This window comes from Eptesicus fuscus, chromosome 3, assembly GCF_027574615.1.
Source record: "Eptesicus fuscus isolate TK198812 chromosome 3, DD_ASM_mEF_20220401, whole genome shotgun sequence".
Classification (NCBI taxonomy): Eukaryota; Metazoa; Chordata; class Mammalia; order Chiroptera; family Vespertilionidae; genus Eptesicus; species Eptesicus fuscus.
Window position 1 is genome coordinate 64,802,403 of NC_072475.1, and position 12,716 is coordinate 64,815,118.

A 12,716-nucleotide genomic window follows, 5' to 3' on the forward strand; every position below is an offset into this window, starting at 1 on the left:
TATATTTGTGGTAAAAAAGAACATTGTGTTGCAACAATATGGACATTAGTTTTGTGTGTTTTTTTTGTTTTGTTTTTGTACTTGGACATTTTAATGAACTTCCCTCCATGTAGCTTCAAGCTACCAGGACACAGGCCCCTCCAACACCCTTCATCTTCTCCTCGGCTCCCCTGCAGAAGAACTTGGCCTTCACAACGACAGGCTGCTTTGGGAGCTTGCCCTTCCCCAGAACGTTGTAGTAGCCGATCGCACCACCTCAGTGATAGGAGCAGCTCCAGCCTTGCATTTACCCGTGTCTGCTACTAACCAGGGTCCACAGTTTATCAAGGTTAACAGTTGGGCAGAAGCTCTGGTTCCTCTTTAAGTGGTAATGCCTCACACCAACTTTCCCAAAGTCACCTGGGTGACATTTGTCAAAGGTGATCCTGTGATGATGCAAGCCACCAGCATTACCGCGGCCCCCGGGTGCTTCCTGTGCTTGCCCATGCAGCCGTGGCCGTGGCTCACGTGGCCCCGAAGTTTTCGGGTCTTCATCAGTCTGGATGGCATGTCAGTGGCCGAGCTGCAAGAGCTGTGTTTTTATTTTTTTATTTTTAATAAAGAAAGAAAGGGGGGAAACTTAACAGCCAATGAATACAGGAAAAAGGACAATGAAGGATCATGTGAGAAAGAAGGTCCAAATCTGAATCCAAGCTCTGCTGCACATTTGCTATATGACCTTAGACAATTCACTTAATCTTCCTAAAATGTATTAAAATACATTTTTAATATTGCTTGCTACATCTCATTTAAACTTACAAGAGTTTAAGTCACTTTTAATGATTATAATTAAAGAGAGCTTCTACACTGGATGGTTTGGATCCCAGAAGCTGAAGATGATTGGTCTTTTTTAATGAGGAAGATAAATTTTGTACTAGTAGCATATTTAGCTTCAGCCAGTGGTAGGATATTTGGGACAAAAAGGAAGGTAAATAAGAACAATATTGTTCTGACCCAAAGGAGATGAAAGGAACCTCTAAAAGTAAAAGTAAGATTATGACTTACACTATTCAAGAAGTCAGAGATATTGAAAAATGGATTTAGCAGAGCTGCACATCTGGGGGATGGACATAGACTGGAAGAAAAAAGGAGACCATCTAGTACCCTAATTTTTATACCCTGATATTGAAAGTTAATATCTAATGTTAATAAGTAACTATAAGATGAGATGGGTGGGGGAGATGTGCAGAGAAGATTATAGGAGGGCACTTGCCAGTGGTTTGCAAAGCTTTGAGGTCTGCATGCATGTGGTTGGTATAAAAGTATTGTCATGTAAGTGTTCATAACCTTCCTCTTTTCTTCTACCACAGAAGAGAATTATTCCCAGTTCTCCCTCCTTTCTTTCTTTCTAAGAGCTCAGTCATGCCAGCTGGGTGTCAAGACTTTGATAACATAGAATCAGGGGAATGGGAAACAGACTGGAAAAGTGATAATGGCAGGGGGGAAGCTAGAGGTTACTCCTCATAAAGTGCCAGAATTTTACTAGAGTAAGAGGGAAAAAAAAATAGAGATTGAAAGAAAAACGAATGGGAAGCGTGTGTGGAATGCTTGTGAGGGATACCTGGAATGGAGAGACATTTCGGCTGGGAAGTGAAAGTAAGAGCAGAGAGGATTTTCCTTCCCCTCTTTGGACATTTTCTTGGCTGCTATTTCTTTGCATCAAAACAAGGTATAACCTGGGACATGACTTGGTTCTCACATTTTTACCACCATAACCAACACAACACAGTGAAAAGTGAAGTTCAGAAGTTCAGAATTGTTCTACTGTTTCATACAAATAGTCTATAAACTTTTTCTATGACTTATGCTCTGATGTTAAGTTTAACTCTTTAAAAAATATGAAAGTGGAGTGATGATGGCCAATCAATATGTATGGTATGATTCACACTAGATAGCAGTCCCCTGAAAATGGCCTAACTTCTAGGGCATTTCACTTACATGCGATCTTAATTTATTTCCTTTTACTTGTTAAGGGTCAGATCAGCAAAGCAATTTCATGTTAACCACAACAAGGTTCAGAAGAAAGAGGTCTTCTCTTCAGGCATTGCTATGTCAGAATAATCTTTGGAGGGATAGGTGGTCAATAATCAAGATTCCTGTAAGAAATGTTAGCAAGTAAACATTATCTAATAAAACAGTTAGTTAATGTTGTTATTTAAGAATTCAAGTTCCAGGATAAATGTTGAGTCATGAAATTATTCTCTGTGAGACTGATTAAAACCACTGACGTGTGAATGTGCTTGAGAGCTTGGTGCCACCCCAGGGCTGGGATTTCAAGGACTATGTGCAGACTTCCTGACATAACACATTTTTTATAAGGTGAATTTTTTACTTTAGCTAACGTCCATTTTGGAAACTTTCCTTTGTTTTTTATTTTTTTGGCATTAAAAAAGAAATGCAATTTCATTAATAATTTCATAAATTATTTCATAAAACTTTCCTTTGTTTTTTATTTTTTTGGCATTAAAAAAGAAATGCAATTTCATAAATTACTTTACTATATTTAAAAATGGAATTCCCACTGGATTTGTAACATTAAATATATGACTACACAAAAGTTAGGAAAGCTGCGGCCATCAGGAAAAAATATTGGTAGTAACACTCATGGAATATTACACATGTAGTTTATTGTGAGAAAAGTAGAAAGAATAACATAGAACTTAGATAATGAAATAGGCTTGTTTTTTAATAAAAATGGAAGCGTTTGTTGTTAAAATGGTAGCCCTTGAAATTAGCTTTCTGCTTTCATGTAAGAGGAAACACCTTAAGTCATGATTTTTTTCTCTCTGATAAGAGTGAAAAATAAGCAAATCTATACACATTTTATTATGAATAAAATATTTGGAAGAATTGTATTGTATAACCTAATGCAAGATGACAATTTGTTTAATAAAAAGTGTTTTGAATATCCTCTTCCACTGATGATGTCCAACTTGTGTAAACAAAGATCTTATGTATGGTAGAGGACTTATTTGCATTCCTTTGCATATTGAGATATTCTTTAGCAGGACTTATTTTCCAGTTTATTGACTCCTCAGAACTTTCTACAATTATAAATGTGTACATTAGCAGTGGCAACATTTGAGTTTATCCGGATGGTAGGTTCTAAAGTCAATATAGCCAGAAGAATATAAAAATTTACTGTATTGGTTTAGATGCTTTGGGTGGAACAGGTTTGTTCCATGGGCTTCCTATTGCACAGGACAAAATGCTTAGGAGACATAAAGGGAGCTGGAGAAAAGCTGCATTGGTTTTGTTTGGGGAGTGCCTAGCTTTTCATCTGCTTGGGAAAGGAGCAGACCTTATTGCCAGTTGCCAAGTGCTCTAATGCTGAGAAATATGTCAGCTGTGGTTACTCTGGGGATTTTGGCAACAATAAGCACTTTTCCTTGAGAAAAATCAGCATAGATGCCACACATTGGAATTGGATGAATTGCTTTTATTTTCTATTTTCTTTAAAAATCAATTTGCTTTTTCTTCCTTTCCCAGCTGTTGTAGCTTTCTTAATTTTTATCTTAAATGATGAGAGAAACACATGTTCACTAAGGAGAGCTCACTTATTTTCTTCCAATGTGAACACCTTGAAATAGGATACTGACTAACCCTAACTGAATAATGATATTCAGAAAGAGATTTGTCAGGGAATGGTGTTCCTGAGTGATGAGCACAGAGGGTGAAGGTAATAGAATCTGTATTTCAAGAATACCAATGTAATCACATGTGTTAAGAAACTTAAATTTGCCATCTTCGTGATATTTTTAACTGAAAACCTTGGGGACCTAACCTGTTCTATAGAGAAGTCTTTTCATTCACTGTAGTTTGTAGCTGGGAAGAAAATGCACTTGTAGGAGTTGGACTGGTTGGATTAGTGCTCTGTAATTCAGGTGTTAAAAATGTCTCTGTTAATTCTTTCTTTTGCTTTCCCTGTAACTTCTTACCTATCAAAGGAGAAGGTCACATCTGTATTCTCACTGACCTTACAATCAAGAACCAAAATTCCCTTCCAGGTCAGTGTAGGGGAAGAGAAGAATAGCTTTTATTCTGATGTCTGGAGCAAACTACTTTTGCTACCTTCTCTTACTTTGCATATAGAAGCTAATCATCTCACCTAGCCACAGATTGTGCTTTAAAATTTGCCTCCTCCATTCTTAAGATCCCTGTGCCCAGATTATTCATTCTCCTCCTCTGGACCTACCTTGGTTCTCATTCGTCAAAGAGACGTTGCCATCCTTCAGTTCCTTTCTGTTGGATCATTTATTGACTATTAATGTATATCAGACTCTATGTACTTTACGTGCTATATTGGTCAGGCATCCACAGAGAAAAAGAGAGATAGAGATGATAGATAGGTAGGTAGATAGAAAGAAGATAAGGAGAAGGAGAAGAAAAGAGAAGAGAGATTGAGGGAAAGAGAGCTTTATTGTAAGAACTGGCTCACAAAGTTATGGTGGCTGGCAAGTCCCAAGATCTGCAGATGACAAGCTGGAGACCTGAGAGAAGCAGCGGTATAGTTCCAATCTAAGTCTGAAGGTCTGAAAATCAGCAGGGCTCATGGTGTAGTTCCTGTCTGAAAGCTGGCAGGCTCAAAACTCAGGATGAGCCAAGGTTTTAGTTTGAGTCCAAAGGCAGAAACAAAACAAAACACAGATGTCCCAGTCAGAAGGAATTCACTGTTACTCCTAGCAGAGTCTGCCTTTTGTTCTATGCAGGCCTTCAACTGACTAGATGGGGCCCATCCACTTCAGGGAGGTAATCTGCTTTACTTTGTCTACCAAATAAAATGCTAACCTTCTCCAAAAACTCTCTCTAACTCTCTCTCTCTCTCTCTCTCTCTCTCTCTCTCTCTCTCTCTCTCTCTCTCTCTCTCACACACACACACACACACACACAGAATAACATTTGACCAAATATCTGGGTACCATGTGGCCCAGTCAAGGTGACACATAAAAGATCATTATTCATGCTTTATCTAATTTAATTCTGACAAAAACACAGCCAACAACCCCAGAGGTAGGTATTATTACCAAATTTAATGATTAAACATATGGTTTGTGGAGTGTGGTTACCCTTATTCGAATTCTATCTCCACCACTTACTGATAATAATAGACAAGTTACTTTATCTCATTTTTCTCATCTCTAAATTGAGTATAATTGTACTGAATACCTTGCTGAGTTATTGTGGAATTAAATAATACATGTAAAAGACTTAACTTTGATGACTACTTACTACTTTTTATAGGTCCAAGGAAATAAAGGTCCATAGAGGTTAAGATCCTTGCCCAAGGCCACATAGATAGCAAGTGGTAAAATTAGGATTTGAATTTATACTGACTCCACAATAATGCATTTAATCATCTTTTTCTACTGATGTCTACTTTTCAGGGAAGCCTGTAATATCATGGTTAAGACTCTGATATTAGATTCCATGAGTTTAAATCTTGGCTCTTTACCTGAAAACTGTAGGCAAGTTATTTAACTTCTTTGTACCTTAGTTTCCTCATCTCTAATAGGAGTAAAATAGTACCCTTCCCAGAGTAATATAGCACTGAAGGATTTTTAGCAACACAGCTGTCATCTATGAATTTTAAGAGACAACATTTCAAGCGAAGGAAGGTTGTAGAGGAGAGATTTCTTCAATTTTCCTCAAATTATATCAGTTGGTACTGGGATGGGTAAGTAAGATTTATGAAATCTAGAGAGGTATTGAAAGCATGTGAACATATAATTAATGCTATAGATAGCCTTATTTTGAAATACATCTCTTAGGAAACAGTTTTTGATAGAAAACGAAAAAGATGCTTTTAATTTAGCTTGATTGTATAGATACTCAAAATGAAGTTAAAACCAATGACTGGGAGGTAGAAGGAAGCCAAGGAGGAGTCTATTACAGGACAAAAACTCTAGGGCCTCTTTTTGCCCATTTAATAGAAGACATGTAGGGTCCACTGTCTGGGACCAAATATTTCCTCCAGTACATAAAGACAAAAAGACTCAGAATTTCCGAATGTTGTATCTGACTTCTCATCTGTCAACCAAAAGCAGCTAAAAAGGCACTCACCCTGGAGAACTGTTTTCCTACATATGTATTTGTTTTTAGACAAATGTGTTTGTTTGAAGGTCTAAACACCATGGAAATGGCACCATGGAAATGCTTGGTTGGGGTTGGGTAGAAGCCCTAGAAGTGTTGACTCAATCCTTGATCTTTCTGTGTGATGGATTAAATGCCACATGCTTCAGTTTGCTGTGTGTGGGATCTTTCAGCACAATTTATAATAAATGGCAATCCTGTATGAAGGACTTAAGAAATTTACTGATTTCCCCCTCCCAAGAGATTAATGAGAGGTTGGCTGTCATTTGGCTGTTGCTCATGGAACTTGAACTCCAGAGAAAATCATATTGTGTCTTACTGCACTTTCAACCAAAATATTTACATATACATGAAATCAGGTTAAAATTAATATTAAGGGCAGCCATGAAGGTGGAATGTAAAATCCATGTACAGGTTGAAGGGAATGAGGAAATTAAGGGGAGAAATGTAGGGTTACCCTCTTGCCTGAAAGAAGTGAGAGAAATCATAAGCCAGTTTCATGTCATCCTCAACACTTTTGTGTCTTTCTTAGTTCCTTTTTAATTTCAATTCCTGAAGGGCATAGCTAGAAACCTGTCTTTCTTACTAAGTTTCCCCCTGAGTTACCTACCACCCATCTGCCTGCTACAATTTGGAATCTTCTCAAAATAGGCAATAGTTATGGATATCATATGAAAACTATCGGGATGAGATGAAAATTTTATGGTAAACATCAGATGGAAATGTTCTCTCTGCTATATGATAGCAATTAGTTTACTATACTCTTATTATTTTCATAGAATTATAAGGCTTATATTTTTTTTTGGCAATTGACATGAACAAATTTATTTCAAAGAAAAAAAATACTTAAGAAATAGGAGACTAAGAGGGAAAAGGTAATTGAGTCTGGAAACCTTTTTGCCTTGGCTAAATAAATAAGAAATGATAAGGAGTAAAATACAATAAGAGAAGAGAAATACTGAGATTCATGCAGACTATTTTATTTAATGCCATTCAATTTCACTGGATTGAATTTGAGAGAGACAATGTTAATGGACATGTACAAGGAGATTGGTAGTGGAATGCCTGGGGGCTGTTGCATCATTGACATGAACCAGTATAAACAGAAAAGAAACGTTGAATAATTCTTATTAGTGAATTTAGATATCAGATTTCAGCTTTACAAATGCACAGAGCCAGCAGGTTAAAGCAGACCTGTCACCAGTATCTAGTTCTTAATTTCAATGTTCTTGAAAATCAATATCACTTTTTTTTCCCTTTTCTTCCTTTGCCAACAGTTGTTTAGAATGTTTGCCCAGCATTACTGAACTTGCAGCTAAAATATATTTCAACTTAATTTTTAGAGGAGGAATAAGTCTCAAATGGGTGTCTAGCAATGGTAAACATCAAATTTAGGTTGCGTAGGCCCCTTTGGTTTTCTTATAGAGCTAAGCTTCCCTAGCATATTTTAATCAGTTTACAAGCAAAAATATTTACAAAGCTTGATTCATGTCCTAAAAGTGAAGCCAAAAGAACTGAGATTGTTTTCATAAAACTAAACATCTCAAGTGGATTATCAGAGTGAAATAAAGTCAATTATGCATGCTCCTCAACAAGCTATGCTTTGGTCAGTTGTGCTTTGATAGAATTTGTGTAGTCAATAGAGAAAGCACATGTTATAATCCCATGGGGTGACCACAGATGAGATTGTCAGCCTTTGTATCAGTAACTTTTCTAATTAGCCCATATGTGATAGGGAATTTGTAAACCCTTATTTATGTTCTAATATTTTGTGCATTTCTTTATTTTTTTTCATTGAAGTGGCCTCCTTTTTTTTTTTTTTAAATAATGCTTTTATTGACTTCAGAGAAAGAGGAAGGGAGACTGGGAGAGAGAGAGAGAGAGAGAGAGAGAGAGAGAGAGAGAGAGAGAGAGAGAGAAACAAAAATCAATGTGAGAGAGAAACATTGATTGATTGCCTCCAGAGCGCACCCCTACTAGGGTTGAACCTGCAACCTGGACATGTGCCCTGAATGGGAATCTAACCAGTGGCCTTTCGGTGCATGGTACGATGCTCAACCAACTGAGAGCTACACCAGCCAGGGTGAAATGGCCTCATTCTTGAACTGCATCTAGATTCCCATTTGAGGCAGTTCAAATGAAATTCAAGAGTGGGTTTGTGTAGTGGAATTGACAATATGGATAACTTAAATAGATTACTCAAACCCTTCAGAACTTACCCTGATGCATAAATTAACTTTTCATGCATTCATCAGATTGTCCAGATAATTGTCAGAGAGCCACTCTTTATGTATACGCTAGAGGCCAGGTGCATGGGATTCATGCATTGGGGGGGGGGGGGGGGGGGAAGGCATGGCCTGCAGGGATCGGCCCACTGTAAGAGCACCGCTCATCCAGGTCTGCCAAGCAGTTGTGCACCCGCCCTCTTGAGTGGCTGCTTCCACTGTGGGAGCACCGCTCCTCCTGGTCAGCCGAATGGCGCTCCCACTGTGGGAGCACACTGACCACCAGGGGCCAGCTCCTGCATTGAGCATCTGATCCCTGGTGGTCAGTGTGCATCATAGCAACTGGTCAACGGGTCTTTCTAGTCATTCTGCCATTCGGTCACTGGGCTTTTATTATATAAGATGTTTTAATCAATCAGTACACCTACATTTTGTTATAGTTTCCTCAGGGCTACCCAGTAAAAGACTGAATTGTCAAAGGCATTAGCAAATTAGGATGCTAAAAACAATCTAACAAGAATCACTGGTTTATAGAAAAATTTTTACCTCATAATTACATTACATATAAAAACATCCTCCTCTCAGACACATAAACAATAATTTAAGTTCTGCATCAACAAGGACTTTGTCTCTATTTCTAGAACCTTTTACAATACCTGACACACAGTGTGTATTCAATAAATATTCGTTATGTAAATAAACTCTATTATAAAGAGACGCACCATTACCCTAGATTTAGTTACACACTGGTTCAAATCAAATCTCTCCCTCTCTCCTGGACTTCAAAGAGCAGACATTTATATAGGCTGTTCCCAACTTACAAAACAGATTGTGTTTAAAAATTCAGACAGTTTAGTCATTTGGAACCAAGAATGATTCTATCATTCATACATTTATTACAATAAGTAGTGATTCAATATTCATTCTGGCCCAGACACAGTTCTAGGCCTTGGGGATCCAGTGATGGACAAGATACAAAGGCCCCATACCCAAGAACTCTTAGAACAGTGCCTGGCACATAGTGAATGCTCAGTAATTGCTAACTACTATCTTAAATGACTGTGTATTTAATTCAGAGTCCTTAGCCTCTGTACTGAGGTGTCAGCTTATTTCACTCTCCAAAATAAATCTGAATGGAAAGTAAAAACAGGTAAGGAAAAACAGGTGCTATTTTAGTTATATTCTTAGCTTATTTCATTAATCATCACTGGACACCCACTTTCAAAAAGGATATATCTCTCTCTCTCTCTTTAATTTTCTTGCTGTGTGGTCTTGGCAAGTCATGGGCCCTTTCTTGTAATTCTCACTTGAAAATAATGAAGATATGATAATATTTTAATTCACACAGAGAACACAGCAGAACCTAGTAAATTAATGTTTGCATAGTACTTAGGAATCTGAGGTTAAGATTGCTAAGAGAAATTTACAGAACTATTATTGCCACTAAAATTATGATAGACATTTTTTTCTTTACCCCAAAAATACCTCAGTTAATTGGCGTTTGTATTTTAAAAGTTGTATGCCACCTTAAAAAAATGTTCAGTGTGTATCTAAAGGAAAAACAGATAAAGATCCTGGCATTGCATTATTATGTGATTAAAAAATTCTAAGCAGTCACTACTTTGAGGTAAGTAAATGGCATTTAAGACCTCATGATTCCCCAGTCCGGACAGATGGATGATTGCCTCTTCTCACATATGTGACAGGTGGTGGCTCTGGTGAAATGGCTTCCAAAGGTCTTCAGATGTTTGCCTCTCTTCTTCAGTTACTGTTGGCTTGAAATAAAGTAGCAATACACTCCAATTTTGTGTGTGTATGTGTGTCTTGTCAGCAGTGTGTATGTCTTGTAAGCTAGAGTACCTTAGTCCTAAGTTGTATTTATTTGAGATGATTCTTGTATGTGCCCATACTAGGGATTAAACCTGCAAACTTGGCTTATCAGGATGATGCTTTAGCCAACTGCACCACCTGGCCAGGGTAAGAAAGACAGATAACAAGCAAATAAGTATATAATTTTAGGAAACAATACTATGAAGAAAACAAAACAGGCTAGGGTCGTGTGAAGGTGACTAGCTATTTTAAATGTGATGATGCTTGTAGGTCACCTGAAAGGTGGGTTTTGAATAGAGACCAGAATAAAGAAAGAGATTGAACATGCCACAGTCTGGAGGAAGAACTTTGTAGGCAGTGGTGAAAAGAGCTGGACCTTAGCTTGGTGTGTCCCAGGAAGCAAGGAACACTTTATGAATTTTGACAATCTTTAAAATTCTGAAGAACCAGGTAGAAACTGGCCCATGTGACCTATAATTATTTGCCTTATTGCAACCTATAAGGCTGGAGGACAAAATCTGATTTCCATTCTTGGATTTTAGGATGTCTTCATGATACTTTGATTTTAGTAAAACCATAAAAGGGCTGCCTGTTTTCAGTCAAGTGGCATAGGACTAATCTGTTCTGATAAGACCTGCAATGTGCTCCTCAGAAAGTGCTTTGAGAAGGAATGCTGCAGTTAGAGCAAACCAGTGAGAGAGGCAGGGTGACTGTGAGGGCGAGAAGAAAGATGAAAGCACAGCCCTGTGGGTGTGACTTTATTTTCAGCCTTTCTGCACTTAGAAAGCATCTGCCCTCCCAGTCACCTGGAGGCATCTCCTACCCATTAGTTTAACTGATATTGTTGAATTCGTGAATATGAGGGCTGTCTGTTGTAATGCTGTAATCTATAATGATATTCTGCTTCTGGAAATATCTGATTGTTCTGAAAATACTGACATTCTTTATATTATGGCAACCTTTCTTAAAAAGTGTTATGAAGATAAAAAAAAATTAAACCACAATTTTAAACATACTTGGAGTTGCTATCTACTCTAAGGAGGCCAATGGCAAATTATTTTGTAAAACAATATAATCAGATCCTATTTCAGAATTTTGTATATTGGGTGTTCATAGTGACAGACACTTGTAGAAACAGATTATTGTCCAATACCTTCTTTGGTTTTGGAAGATGAAAAATGAATTAGACCCTCACCCTGTTTTGCCTGTAAGAGTCTTCAAAGCCTCATACATGATTCTAGCATGTAGAACAGCTGGAGAGATGGTGTCTATTAGTGACATTGCCCTTTTAAAGTGCAGCTTGAACCCTTGCTTGATTTATGCACATACTGTCCTGTCACTGACTCTGTTAAAAGTAATGGAAAATAATAATACTTTTTCACTAGCTATTGCAGTCTTGTATAAAAGACTGCCTTTGTTTAGTGTATATCACAAACTGCTGTGTGTAGTATTGAGGCCACAATAGGAATGTTTGGAAATAGCTTGATTCCTGAAGGAGATAAATAGACTCTAAGAAAGAAAGAAAAAAAAAGTCATGAGAAGTCATCCAAATTTTCCCCTTAAATCAGCACTTGGAGGCATAAAAGCATATGGATTCTGGAACACAAGTGTTATTTTCTTTCTAAAAGTTTACCACCTTCTCTCCCAAATTTAAGAAAGAGAGGGGGGGTTGAGGGAGGGACGAAGAGAGGAAGGGATAGAGGAAAGGAAAGAGCAAGGAAAAGGAAGGTAAAGTGGGGGGGGATGCTTCTCTTGGCATGTAAAATGCTTCTATTAAATTAGACATTTTCTGTTTTTTTAAAAAATATTGTTTTGCCTCATTATACAACTTTGAAAGTTTGAAATTATCTGGTTTACTGTAAGAAGAATTAAGTAAATGCAATTTCTATTTTTAATGATAGCTCAAATTTCATATGAGATCACACAGCTCTCCAATGTAATTAAGTTTATGGCTTTCTTATGTACTTTAAATATCCACAATGTATAGTTAATAGTATTTTTTTAGGTAACTATTAGGATACCACAACAGTGATGCTGTAGTGGCTGGTGTCTGTTGTAAAGTAGATGCCACCAAGTAATGAAATTACATGACATCTTGGCATAATTTGTCTAAGAAGGATCATGACAGAGAATTCTGTTTTAGCTGAATGTCCAAAGTGATAAAGGGCTGATATGTTTGAATGGAGAAAAAGGGTGTGGAACAAAGACTGTACTTTGCCAGCTGCAGAACCTCTCTGCTCCGCACAGGTATTCCTGGAGGGCTCAAATGAAACTCTACTTGAGATTAGACTAGTATCGCCTAAAGCAAATCTGATGTCCCATGATTTCTTTTAACACCAGAAGAAGAAGGGGGAAAAAACCCACAAGTAGAAACTGCAGGTGCTCCCTTTTTCTTGCACAATGTAAAGAGAAAAATGTAAAATGGACAAGCTTTCGACAATCATGTTCTCTTCATCAAGCTGTTATTGTTATTTAGTGAGTCCACTAAAAAGAATTATCTTGAGCTTCTTGTTTTTACTTCTTTGTGTACTT

At 37.4% G+C, this 12,716-nt stretch overlaps 1 non-coding gene and 1 pseudogene across 1 annotated transcript in view; one reads left to right on the forward strand and one right to left on the reverse strand.

Annotated features, from left to right (window-relative positions):
• Window positions 1–12,716, forward strand: part of LOC103290701 (uncharacterized) — a 608,248-nt gene that overhangs the window by 283,453 nt on the left and 312,079 nt on the right. The gene's annotated exons all lie outside the window — the stretch shown is intronic.
• Window positions 87–549, reverse strand: LOC103290702 (60S ribosomal protein L27a-like; annotated as a pseudogene).